This window comes from Cyanistes caeruleus, chromosome 17, assembly GCF_971803275.1.
Source record: "Cyanistes caeruleus chromosome 17, bCyaCae1.hap1.1, whole genome shotgun sequence".
NCBI lineage: Eukaryota > Metazoa > Chordata > Aves > Passeriformes > Paridae > Cyanistes > Cyanistes caeruleus.
The window spans coordinates 8283763-8295879 of NC_141717.1; the positions used below are offsets into that span (position 1 = coordinate 8283763).

The following is a 12117-nucleotide window of genomic DNA, read 5'->3' on the forward strand; positions in this document are numbered from 1 at the left end:
ACTATTTAGGATGGGATTAAGGAGGAAGCAGAATTAATAGCAAATGTGCTTTGGAATGCCTTTTTGGTAAGGGAATGAATGCTATGCTAGCTTCTGTTGAAAGTGTTCTTTACTAGTCTGGCTCAGATCTCACTGGGACTGATCAGAATATTTATTTTGATTTCAGTGGCCTTTGTATCTGGCTCAGGGATTAAGTTCTGTCTTGAGTTTGCTTTAAATGAAAGGAACCTTGGCATCACTTCAGCATCACTGTTAGCCACAAGGAGATGGAGGATGTACAGATGAGGACCACAAATCTGCACCATAAAAGGGAACTAAAGGTGAGTCTGACCAATAACTTCATAAACAAAAAGCGCAAAATATTGCAATATCTGTAAACAGAAATGTGGATCAAAGAGGAATGGAAAATTATTACAGATTCTTGGGTTTGTAGCCCATACTTTGTGTTGTTCTGTTTCCTGCTGTCAGGTCCTTCCCTCCTGATGGTTAAACTGTGCAAACTGGAACCAGACAGGCAGGTTTATTTTATTTTGTTTTATTGTAGTCACTGCTGTTAAGAATTGAATGGGAGAGAAAAATGTCTTTTTTGGTATTCTTGAAAGGATCTGTCAGTGCTTCTTTGAGCTCTCTGGCTGTTTCACTGTCTGGGACATGGGCTTGAATGGCTGAAGGCTATTAGAGATGTACTCAGTGCCTGAATGGATGCAGTCTTAAGCCTTTGATAAATGGTGCTTGTGCAGGGCTGGTATGAGGTGCTCAGCTGCCAGATTTCACTGGGCTGGTCTGTGTGCCTGGCAGGCAGGGCCAGGGTCCTGGCCCACACGGATGGAACACATCCCAGGGCTGCTGATGGCAACCAGAGCTTCTCACAGCTTTTCTGCACGGTCAGACCCAAAGCTCTACACCTGCACCACATCCAAGCTGCCTTGGAGCACAAGCAGCCAAACTCCAGGGCAGGGGCAGAGGTTGAAGAGCCCCTGTGGCTCACTCAGGTCCTTGATACTCTGCTCCAGGCTTTCATGAGTCCTACAGGTTAGCAGAGTAAAGATGCACCAGCTCTGCAAATTACTGCTCAGGACAGGGACACCAAAGCTCTTCCCTGTAATATGTTTATTTGAGGTGCTCTAGGCTGATGTATGGGTGGACAAAGCACTGGATTAGAGCCTGTCTTCTTTGCTCTCAGGGATTCACTTTCTGACTCAAAATCAGAATAGGCAATACCACATGCTAAGAGCTGAACAGACTGGGGAGGAGAGTCAGGGAACTGAGAAAGATAGTGAGTGAGAAACTTTATCTTGCTCAGCTCCTGGATCCACTGGTGCAAACAGTAGCAAAGAGCTCCACAGAGAGGTTGAGGTGGGAGGAGGGACTGGGGAAAATTGTTAACTGAGAAAGGAAACTTGAGTAGGAAAATGAAGGGAACGAGAGAGAGTAAACTTACCTGGGGGAGGTGTAGCAGAGCAGAGGTGAAGCATCTTGCATGTTTCTCACCTGATGTTCCACGCTGGCAAGTGTTTAGTGTTATAAAGGAGTGTTCAAAGGCACAAAGGGAGACTCAGATGCACAACTCCCACTCATTTTCATTTACTGGAAATTTGGGAGCTGCTACTGTGGATTTGACACGGTCTCCCACCATCTTATCAGAAATAACACCCATTACTTTATCCAAAGCCTGCTGAATCAAGAGTCTCCCCCATTAATTTCAGTGTATCTTCTATTGTGATTTAATAAAATGTCAATGTGCTGCTGCAAATTACTGAAATGAAGCTGTCAGTCAGGACTCACAGCATCAGTCTGTATTTCATGAGCTGGGAGATGCATCACCCAGAAAGTCTGAAAGCACAGTTGGCTGAATTAGCTTGTGCTATATGATTATGGTAAAGCTGTTGATCAGTATTGTGTGCATTTTTAATAGCTTCATATTGAGGCTTCTGATCTTCTATATTAATGCTGATAATAGTTCTGCTTCTCTCTGCAATCAAAGAGCTTAAGCTTGAGGTTTCTTTCTTCTTGCCTCTTGCTCCCACAGTTAATTACTGCTTTAGCTTGGTAAAGCAAATGGGGATTCGATTATTTTATTATTTTACTAACTTTGAAAGAAAAGAAAGTAAAAATGTCCTCACCAGGAGGTAGGCTGATGGAGAGTGGGCCCATGAGGACTCTATTAGTGCAGTCCCTAATAAGAAGCCTTCATAAATCCTTTAAATATTGAAGGCTAAAAGAACAACATTTCACCAATAAGAGCTTATTATTCACCTGTCTTAAAAAAGGAATTAAGCAGTATAATTCTGTGTTCCTCCTTGCCCAGAACTTGGTTCCAGTTTTCTGTTTTCTCTGCTTTCCGCTTGCTTGCTTTCCCCTCTGCTCTGTGCTGTTCCATCTCAGTTGTTTCAGCACCATCACACTTGTCCCAGCTCCAGTGCTCAGGCAGGACACACAGCCCAGCTCCTCAGGAAGCATTTCTTTCTTTGAGGAGCTCTACCTGCCTGCCATGCCACCCTCAGTGGGGGTGAGAGGATTTTCAAGGCTATAAGTCATCTTCATCAGAATTCAATTTGAAGATCAATGTATTTGAGATCCTAAGATGATGTTGAGTTCTGTTATGTGCAAAATGCCTACAGCCAAGGACTTCAGGAGCCATTCAAGTAGCTTCCATGGTCTACCCAAATATGTAGAAAGCAAATTAATAGATAAAGAGAGAGGTAGGACTTTTTTTTTTCTCTTATAGATTTCTCCTGTAGATTCTGATTTATTTAATCCTATAGATTTGATTGATTTATATATTCTGGTTTATTGTGTCACTGATTTCACTGCCTATAACAGAATGCAGATCACATCTCCACCTTGCAACCATGGTGCAACCCATGCACCTCAGTATGAATTATATTTTACACAGGATTTTAGCTGAAGCTCTGATTTGACCCTCAGTGTATTTTATGAAAACCTTTATTACCACAGGGGTTATTTTTTGCCAAGTACTGTGCAGGGAGCCCCCTACATCGGTGCCAAATGGGAACAGAGGGTGTGTGGAGGATCAGAGCTGTGCCTGGCATAACAAACCACCAGCATTGTCAAAGTGTGCAAAATGTGCAAAACCTGCAGCTGCTCATCAGAAAAGGAAGCTTATCATTCCCCCTCTCCTGTTACCTGTAGGACTTCCATGAACTGCGCAATATATCACATTCCTGCAAATGCCAGTCTAACTTTCCTAATGAATGCAAATCCTAACAATCCAATATATGTCAGAATATAGCCACAGACTCATAATCCTCTCTGTCTGCTGTTAGATTCATTCAATTCAGATCCTAATTTATAGTAAATCTTGTATGTGGAAGCTGCTGTGCCTCATACCATTTGTATCAAGGCCAAACTGGTAACAGGACTGACAGAATGCTGCAGTCAAACCCCTGTATGCAATGGATTCTTCAGTAAAAAGTGGCATAAGTGATTATCTCACCTACTTTCAGCAGTATTGGAGTCCTAAGTTCCTTTTCAAAATTCTCACCACAATGTACTATTTCTTTTCTGTGAAAAATTTCACCCTAAATGGTTTGAAAAGATTGAAAAGTAATGATATTTTTTTTTTTCATAAGAGAACAATAATGTTTAAAAATAGATTAGGAAATGGCATTATTTAACATTCAAGGAAAAATTTATTTTCTAATAAATAAAATTAAAGGTTTTTTTAAGTTAGTTTAGTACATAAATTGTATTGCCCGAAGTACCACGTTCCCTGGTGCTCATGTAGGGCCATATTTATTGCACCTGGTGATCTTGAATTAAACATATCAGTTCAGTTCAACAACAGGTCATCACCACATTAGCTTCAGATGAAATAATTTGATTTTCCAAAGCCAGATTTTCTTTATGCTGAAAATGTTTGTTTTCTGAAAAGCTGTTGATTTGGTGGAAATTAAGTCTTTAGTTATAAACCAGTTTTACTGGTCCATTATGCCAGTACCACGGTACAGGCAGTGCTTTGATCCCAGCGTGGGTATTGCCAAGTGGAGCTTTTTGGATGCTGGGCACAGTTAAATTGCAGCAGGGCAGGTTTGGAGTCCTGCTGAGCAGCAAAAGGAGCTTCTCCATGCTGAGAAGTGACTCAGCAGTGTAGGCATAACCCATCTTGCCAGGCTGTATTTGGAAAGGTGGGAATTGCCCAAAGGCCCTGAGCTGCACCAGGCTCGATGCCTCGGCGGGGTTTGGCTTCCCTGGAAGGCACCCTGAGCATCTCTTGGGGTGAGGTCTCTGACACAGCTCCCCCAGGAAAAAGGGAACCAGCTGTTAATGTTCTCTCACTTCACAGAGGGTTTTAATCACTTAGAGTTAAGGGAAAAAGTGATGCTGCATTATTGAAGCAAATAGCTTAAGTACCTAATGCATAATATAGCAACTTGCTAAAACCTTATACATTTCAGGGTGAATCATGACTGATGAGAAATGAAACAGGATTTGCATTTCACAGTGACTCATCCTCTGCTAAAATAGCTGACAGCACCTGAAACAAGCCAGTAAAGGATCATGTCAAGGCAGACAGCACTGGTTCATTTGAGCAAGTACTTACAATATGTTTTTGCTTTTAACATCAGGAATATAAAAGTTTATTTTCAGAAATTATTCTCAGAAGGTGACCGAGATGCAAAATACAATTTCGGAGAAGTGCAGAAAAGGAAATCACTTCCAAGCTGAAAATGAAATTTGTTTTCTTGAACAAATAATAATGGTTATATAACAACAGTTATTGATTGTTCTTCTTTTAAACAAAAATATCCTGTGGGATAAAAAAAAAAACCATTGCTGGTAACACACTTGTGGCATAAAAATACTTCACCTAAAATATATTGACATAAAAATACTTTACTTCAAATGCATTGACATAAAAATTATATTAAATTTTTTCTGCATTTCAGGACTTCCCATTTTCTAAATTTGTTGCTGTGTTTGTGGACTTCAGATATGTTTGGCTCTGACAACAAAGCTTCACGAAACAAACCTCTAATTTCCTTCCTATCTGAGATAATTCATTTTTTAATTCTGGAAAACAAATGGTGCAGCAATTTCACATACATCCAAGCTGCCAGAAATTCCAAAATGTTATTTTGTTTCCCCAAGCTATGTGTTATGGGAGCAGTGCATGTGGTTCCTGTTGCAGAGCTCCTGCTCCTCACCATCGGTGTTTATCAGGAGCCAGGTGTGCCTGTGCAGGAGGGCAGCAATGCTTCAGGGCTCTGTATGTTCTCATTTGACCCCAGGGGCTGAATGGGCCCCTCTGAGATGTTCTCCTCCAAGTGGAACAGGGGAGATGATCAATTAGTGTTACTCTGATCCTCAGTCATTAGTGCTCAATAGCAGTCACCTTATTTAGCTGTTGTTGCACATTGCTGGTTTATGAGTTCTGACGTGTGTTTTAATGGTAAGCATGTTAATCCCTCTTCCTGCCTGAAAAACATGAAGTTAGATGCAAAAGTCCCCAAAGCAAGAGGACTTACTTGGAAAAAATTACAGAAGTGTAAATCAAGAAAGCAATATTGAACTTTAGAAGACAGCATACAATAATATGACACTTTATTCTGCTGCTGCCTGAGGTTTATATATACCACTGTCACTTTCTTGCTGTTCTCCACCAGTAGTAATTTTCTTTCAATCTAATTTTTATTTCCCAAGGGTTTGCTAAGGTTAAAAGTGCTAGAAAACCAAAGACTATTCACTTGCCAAAGGACAATAAATTAAATTAACCACTGTTGGTAGCCAAGTCAGGTCTGAACTATTTATATGTAAATAGGTGCAAAACCCTGATAGCAGGGTGCATGATTATTAGCAGCTCATTGCAAACTCCATATTGAAAATTAAATACACTGGAAAAGCATTGTGTTTCCTTTAAATTCTGCCTGCAAGAAAAACTTCTGAATTTCTGTTTTCATGGTAGCTTGTTATTACTAGCCTTACTATGCATTAGAAACCTAATTATTCAAGGTCAAGCTTGATGGGATCTTTTACTAACTTGTTTTATTTTAATTATCTTAATAATCATAACCACATAACCATAGTAGCAATTTCCAATTGATGGGGTAGTTTTAATAAGGGTCACATTGCTCTGCTGCTGTCAAGGAAAGGACAGCTATTGTAAGTGGTATTTAGTGACCACACTGGTGTGCTGAGATCAGACCTCTTAGTGACCCTTTCCCACATCCAATCTGGTGGCCAGGTGATGATAATTCATCTGTCAGTGCTACGTTTCTGTGACACATCTTTTTCTCACAAGATCCTTCGGATTTTAGCTCTGGTATAAATAGTTTGTTCTCCCTGGGATCTCTAGGACAGCAGCTGGAACGGCACCGCACCAAGCTTAGCAGCATCAGTGCTCTCAGGAAAATTAGTCCAGAGGTTTATGTCGAAAAAGGAGACAGAGGAGTCCTTTTACTTGATTTGAATAAAAGGAGAGGCCATGGGGCATTTCCCTGGGGTCTCTCAGCCTCCTTTTTATCCCAATTTCCCAGCCACACATCCCTCTCTCTTTCACTTGGCTGAGGTACTTGAGTGGTAGAGACTTCCCAGAATGCCTGATATCTAAAATTCCCCTTGAATGTATAACCCTCCCTCTTAATTTTTAATTCCTATGGAATTTATGGTTTTTCCCCATTGTTTCTTTCATCTTTCAATATCCAGTTTAATTTATCAGCAAACCTACAGTTTGTTTGTGAAGGCAAATATATTTTTTTTCCCATTTATCAATCAGTGGAATCCTTCCCATTGTCTCTTTTATCTCTCAGTGCTAGTTTTATCTACCAGCAGACCCAGAGCTTGTTTGCAAAGACAAATCCATCATTTCTCTCAATGCCCAGGGGGGTTTCTGGTCCCAACACTGTCCCAAAGGGCTGGGCACCTCTGCACAGCCTGCTCAGGGCACTCAGGGAACTTGGCAATCTACTTTTTGGTAATTCTGACACACATATGGCTGTGTGTTCTTGCAAAATTGTTAGAACATGGTATTCTTAAGAGTAAAAAAACAGTGTCTAGAACTCACCCAGTTCCCAAATTAAAGAGATTTATAGAGGCTGTACATTTCTTTCCAGGTGGGCAGCGCTGCTGTTCTTTAATGCAGAATCTTTTCTGTACATTGACATGATAAAATTCTCTTGTTTTTTTCTGTGGCATAAAACTAACAAAAACTGGACAAGTTATTCAAAATATAAGTTTGCTGGTTCTGTTGTAATGTGTATTTTAAAAGTACGTTCATAGATGTGAATATGCATTTGAAAAACAATTTTTAAGATTCATAATCTGTTACGCTGCATTTTTGATCAAATAGATCTATTTGCTTTACACTGAGTCATTTTAATGATTGGCATATTTGGCTATGAGAAAATTGTACCTATCAGAAAGATCAGAAAAAGTACCAAATATTTAGAAAAATACCTCATTATAATCCTGCCAGCTTTGAAATGGAGCCATTCCAGGACAATCCAAACATCAATAAAAATATCTCATTTAAAGCAGAAGGTGCAGCCATAAAATATTCATTATTCTGTCATTAAAAGACAGTTAAAATGTGTGAGTCTGGTGAAAACTCCTGAATTGTTGTGCTTGTTTGAATAGGAAGAGATAGTTTGCTGCGAGCCCTATGGGCAAATCCATACAGAAATTGTTTAAACATCTCTTCAATATTGTTTAATTATGACTAAGCGTGCCCCAAATAAGCAAATGAGACAGAGAAATAGCAGCACAAGGACAGCTTTGTGTTCTGCACTGATTCTCTGTGTTATTTAACACAAAACATGTGGAGGTTTGTACACATTATAAAGAGTATTGTGGGAAATTCAAGGTTTGCAATATAACTTTTCCTCAGTATATCACAGATGTCTTTTTAACACCATCCTTTTCAGGGCATCTGAGAATACTCAGCACCACCCAGAACCAGCCTCTGTCTCTTGATAAATATAAAAGTATTTTTTTCTACAGCTGTGTAAAAAAAAGTTGCATTAATTAATGTCCCGATTGAGCATCTGGATCTGTAAGCCTGAGTATTGACCTTTGAATTCCTGCTTAACCTCATTCAACTCTTTTTCTGACTTAAGATTGTTCTTCAGTACTTATCTGGATTTAATTAGTTTATCCTACAGATTACTAAATCCTTCCTGAAGGCCATTAAGCACCCAGTTCTTGTTTTCATTGGTGAGGGCAGCAGGTTGTGGAGCTGAGACCAGGATGGGTTTAAACAGGTTTTTAACGCTTTTGGTGTTGGCATTTAGTCTGCTAGCAACAACTTTTCGCTGCAGTGTTAGCAGACAGGCTCTCTTTAGTGGCTTTAGGTGTGGCCCACAATTTATGAATATAGGTAAATAGTAACAAATATAACAACTGGTTATTTCTGCAAAGTATTGGTGTTCCTGCAGTGCCTCTGTGAGCAGAGGATTTACACTCCAGCGGCTGCAGCACCACAGAGGTGCCAGGGCTCTCATTCCAAATTCCTAGAGGAGTATTAACTGAGTATCAGTCCCTGGTAATTCCATCTGTGCGAGGCTCTTGCTCTCGAGACATTACAGCTCTGAGATTACAAGCCTGAAGCTGCAGCACCATAACACCATTAGTGCAAATATAATCACATCTTTCAATAGTATTAGGGCTGGCTGCATGCAGTAAATGACATTTCCATTAAAACACGTGTCAATCTGTACACTAATATTTGAAAAAGCCTTGTGTACACAACAGGCATTGATTTCACATAAAGTGTCCCTCAGTTCAACACACCCCGAGGTTAACACTGAGACACAATGAATATGGCTATAAACCATGTTCTTTAATGTCTTCTGCTTCTATAAAATAGGTGTGTATTCTTTCTTAATTTTACTTGGGCAAATAGCTGTCTGGCTCTCCTAAGAAATTTATTGTGAGGTGCTGCTATAATTTTTTCATATAAAATTAATATTTCAGTTAATGTGGAAGTTATGGCTAAATAATTTCTGGAAAAAACAAAGACCAAAACACCACTCTACTGTGGTAAATGAGCAGTAAATCTATAAATTCCAGGCATTTCTGATTCATTAATCACAGATGAGTCTAGATGAAACTGAGCTACTGTCCTGGGAGGGGAATGGTCCTGAGAAGAATTCTAGCAGAGACTCTTCCTCAGATATTTTTCTTTCAAAACATCTTTGGTTTCCCACAGAACATCTCAGTTACAAAGACTTGTGGGCTTTGCTTTTTCCTGAATGGTACCATGTTGTGCTTTAGTTGTGGTAGACACAAATGTGTAGAAAGATTGATAATAAAATAATTTTAATTGGAAGCAGAAATCTGATGAGCAGCGGCTGAGGGAGCTGGGGGTGCTTGTCCTGGAGGAAAGGATGAAGTCTCCAACTCCGTGCCAGGAGGCTGGAGCAAGGTGGGCTCAGGATTTGCTCCCAGGGAACAAGCAGCAGGATGAGAGAACAGGGCCTTAAGCTGTGCTGGAGTGGGGTGGGGGAGATGTGTGAAAATTGGAGCGGGTGTTAGGGAACATTTCTTGCCCAAAGAATTGCCAAGGACTGGAACAGGCTGCCCAGGGCACTGGTGGGTCACCATCCCTGCAGGCATCTAGGGGCACAGGGGTTAGTGGTGGATGTGGCAGCTAATGGTTGATTTGAGCATCTTAGAGCTCTTTTCCAAACTAAATCGTTCTATGCTTCTAAGAACAACAATTTAGTTGTTTTAGATGGAATTCTTTATCTTTACCATCATTATCTCTGCTATTGCTACAGGCCAACAACTGGCCTGCAAAACTTTAAAAATTAGGTTAACAGTTGGACTCAATGATCTTAAAAGTCCTTTTCAACCTAGATAATTCTATAATTTCATTTTCTCATTAGTCATAAAGACCTGTCTTTGCAAGGTTCTGTGAAATTCATTAAAATTGACAGATAACAGAGGTAGGGGTCTCTCATCTCTTTTGTAAACCATATACAAATGGTTTACAAATCAAAAACAATCATATGGATAACAAATACTTCCCTTAGCTACATTTTCCCTTGTTAGTATTATATCATTTGTGACCATACAATAATTAGCAGATTTTTGCCTAAAGAATTCCTTTGAAAGGGAGATAGTAGACTGAAAATCCCCTTAGATGTCTTTAAGAAACAAAACGAACGATTGAAAAACACTTTAAAAAGTACTTGCTAGTCTCTGCATTTCTGTGAGTGTGTTTCTAGTGTTATTTAACAGAAAAAAAGAAACTCTACCCTGGGTGTAGGTGACTGATCTATCACGACTCTTGTTTTCCATATCATAATCTCACACTCTCACAGATTGCAGAGGTTATTCCAGACTCCTTTGCCATCTCCTGCAAAACCTTACCTTTACCATCAGGAAATAATTTACTTAATGGCAGAGACAGTTATTCCCCACTCCTCCAAAGGAGCTTTGGGCAATTCTGTGAACAACTGATCTATGTGAAATCTATCAATTGGTCTTTTAATTCTACAATATCATAGAACTCCTCAATATGAACATTTATGCATTTTCCTTACTCCTTCCCCAGACACTGGATAAAACATTTTCAGACATGACTGTGGCTGCTCTTGGTGGGATACATGAGTGACAAATCAGAACTTGTAAGGATAACCTAGCCAGGAGCAGGGGCTGGAATACCTGCTTTAGCTTCTAACTTAAAAATGTTTGCAAAGAACAAACTGAAGCTTGGCTGCCTGCTTTGTTATTGCCGTGTTAAATGCGAGTTTAATTTTAGTTATTGACAGTACATCAGATGGTACTTCCTCTTTATGTGGAGCTTTAACAACTTGTTCTGGAAAATGATGCAATTTTCCTGTGGGTTTTTTTTTTTCTTTTTAAAAAATGAGATGCAGTTGTTCTAACAGCCTCTGGCAATTTGGAGAGGAACATGCAGGTGGAGTTTGCTTTGCACATGTTCCTGCTGTGTGCAGGGGTTGTTTACTGCTCAGCAGAACAAATTGCTGAGTGTCCTTCTGGAGGTCTCGAACAGTTTAGCAGAGAAATCAGAAATTAACTTGCAGGGACTGTTGTTTTTCACTACGTGTGAAGTCAAACAAATAGTTTGTGAAGGGTCACTGCCTGCTGCTCCCACAGAACCTTGCAGGAAAATCCCTTCTGGCATTATTTCTACAGAGGTCTGCATTGTTTCCTACTCAGATCAAGATGAAGGAATTTTCTAAGTGCTTATACATTTGCTGATAATCAGTCTCCATAGCAGAGGTCCGCACAATTTTCTTCCCTTTCATATATGATTTGGTTGAACTGTTTATTGCGGGGTATTTTTGTCTTCCCATTACTTTTCTGGTTTGGTGGTTTTTGTGGGGTTTTTTTGTGTGATTTTTTTTTTGTTTGGGTTTTCTTGTATGTGGGTTTTTTTTGTTTAATTTTTGTTTTATTTTGTTAAGGGATGCCAGTCTCAGAGAGGTTAGAAACAAATTATACTGTACTTCATAGTCAGAACAGGCTGGTTCTGTCATTTTGCTAAGCTTTATGCAACAAGAGAGACACTATTTGAGGATCATACTGTCTGCAAATATTGAAATGTTATGCTTTCATTTTTTTAAACCAGGTAATACCCAAAGTTATTTTGGTTGAACATGGCTAACAGAATAAAAACCAATTTTCTCTTTTCTGTCCTTCTATACAGTTATTTTAACTATTTCCCCTGGAGAGTTACTTACATATTTGAACTCCAGTACCCACAACTGGAAATGTTGCTGTTACCCCAGGACCAGAGTGTGGGACTCCTACCCTCAGGAGCTGGGTGTGTAAATAGAACATGGTGGCACTTTCTGTAAAATGGGGATCAGGCAAAGACACAATAAATAAAACAAAGAAAAGACACAATAAACTCAGCTTTCCTGAGGCTGCACTGTGGGTGTGAGAGATTTCATCTTAGGAGAGGGATGTTTTACAGCCCCCCTGATCCAGCCATTCCTCACAGACACTCTGATCTGTTGGGATCAGCCAGGCTGTTCCTGGAAAGGAAAGGGAACTAGTTAAAAAACAATTCAGGAGAACACTTGTGACTACAGCTACAGCATGTGTTTGGAGGATGTTTCAGCCCCACTCTGAAGAGATTAATCTGTGGGAAGGTCCAAAACCACAGAGAATAAAGGATGATACAGA

At 39.8% G+C, this 12117-nt stretch overlaps 1 protein-coding gene across 5 annotated transcripts in view; it reads left to right on the forward strand.

The window, feature by feature from the left end:
• The window catches only part of LOC111935982 (uncharacterized), a 188028-nt gene that overhangs the window by 93833 nt on the left and 82078 nt on the right, over positions 1-12117 (forward strand). For 3 of the 5 annotated variants that reach the window (XR_015277441.1, XR_015277444.1, XR_015277450.1), the window contains one exon: positions 167-320. The gene's annotated coding sequence lies outside the window, so the exon portion shown is untranslated. Of the gene's footprint in view, positions 1-166; positions 321-4418; positions 5867-12117 lie in introns of those variants that run through there. The other 2 variants (XR_015277443.1, XR_015277442.1) reach the window with 2 other exon arrangements.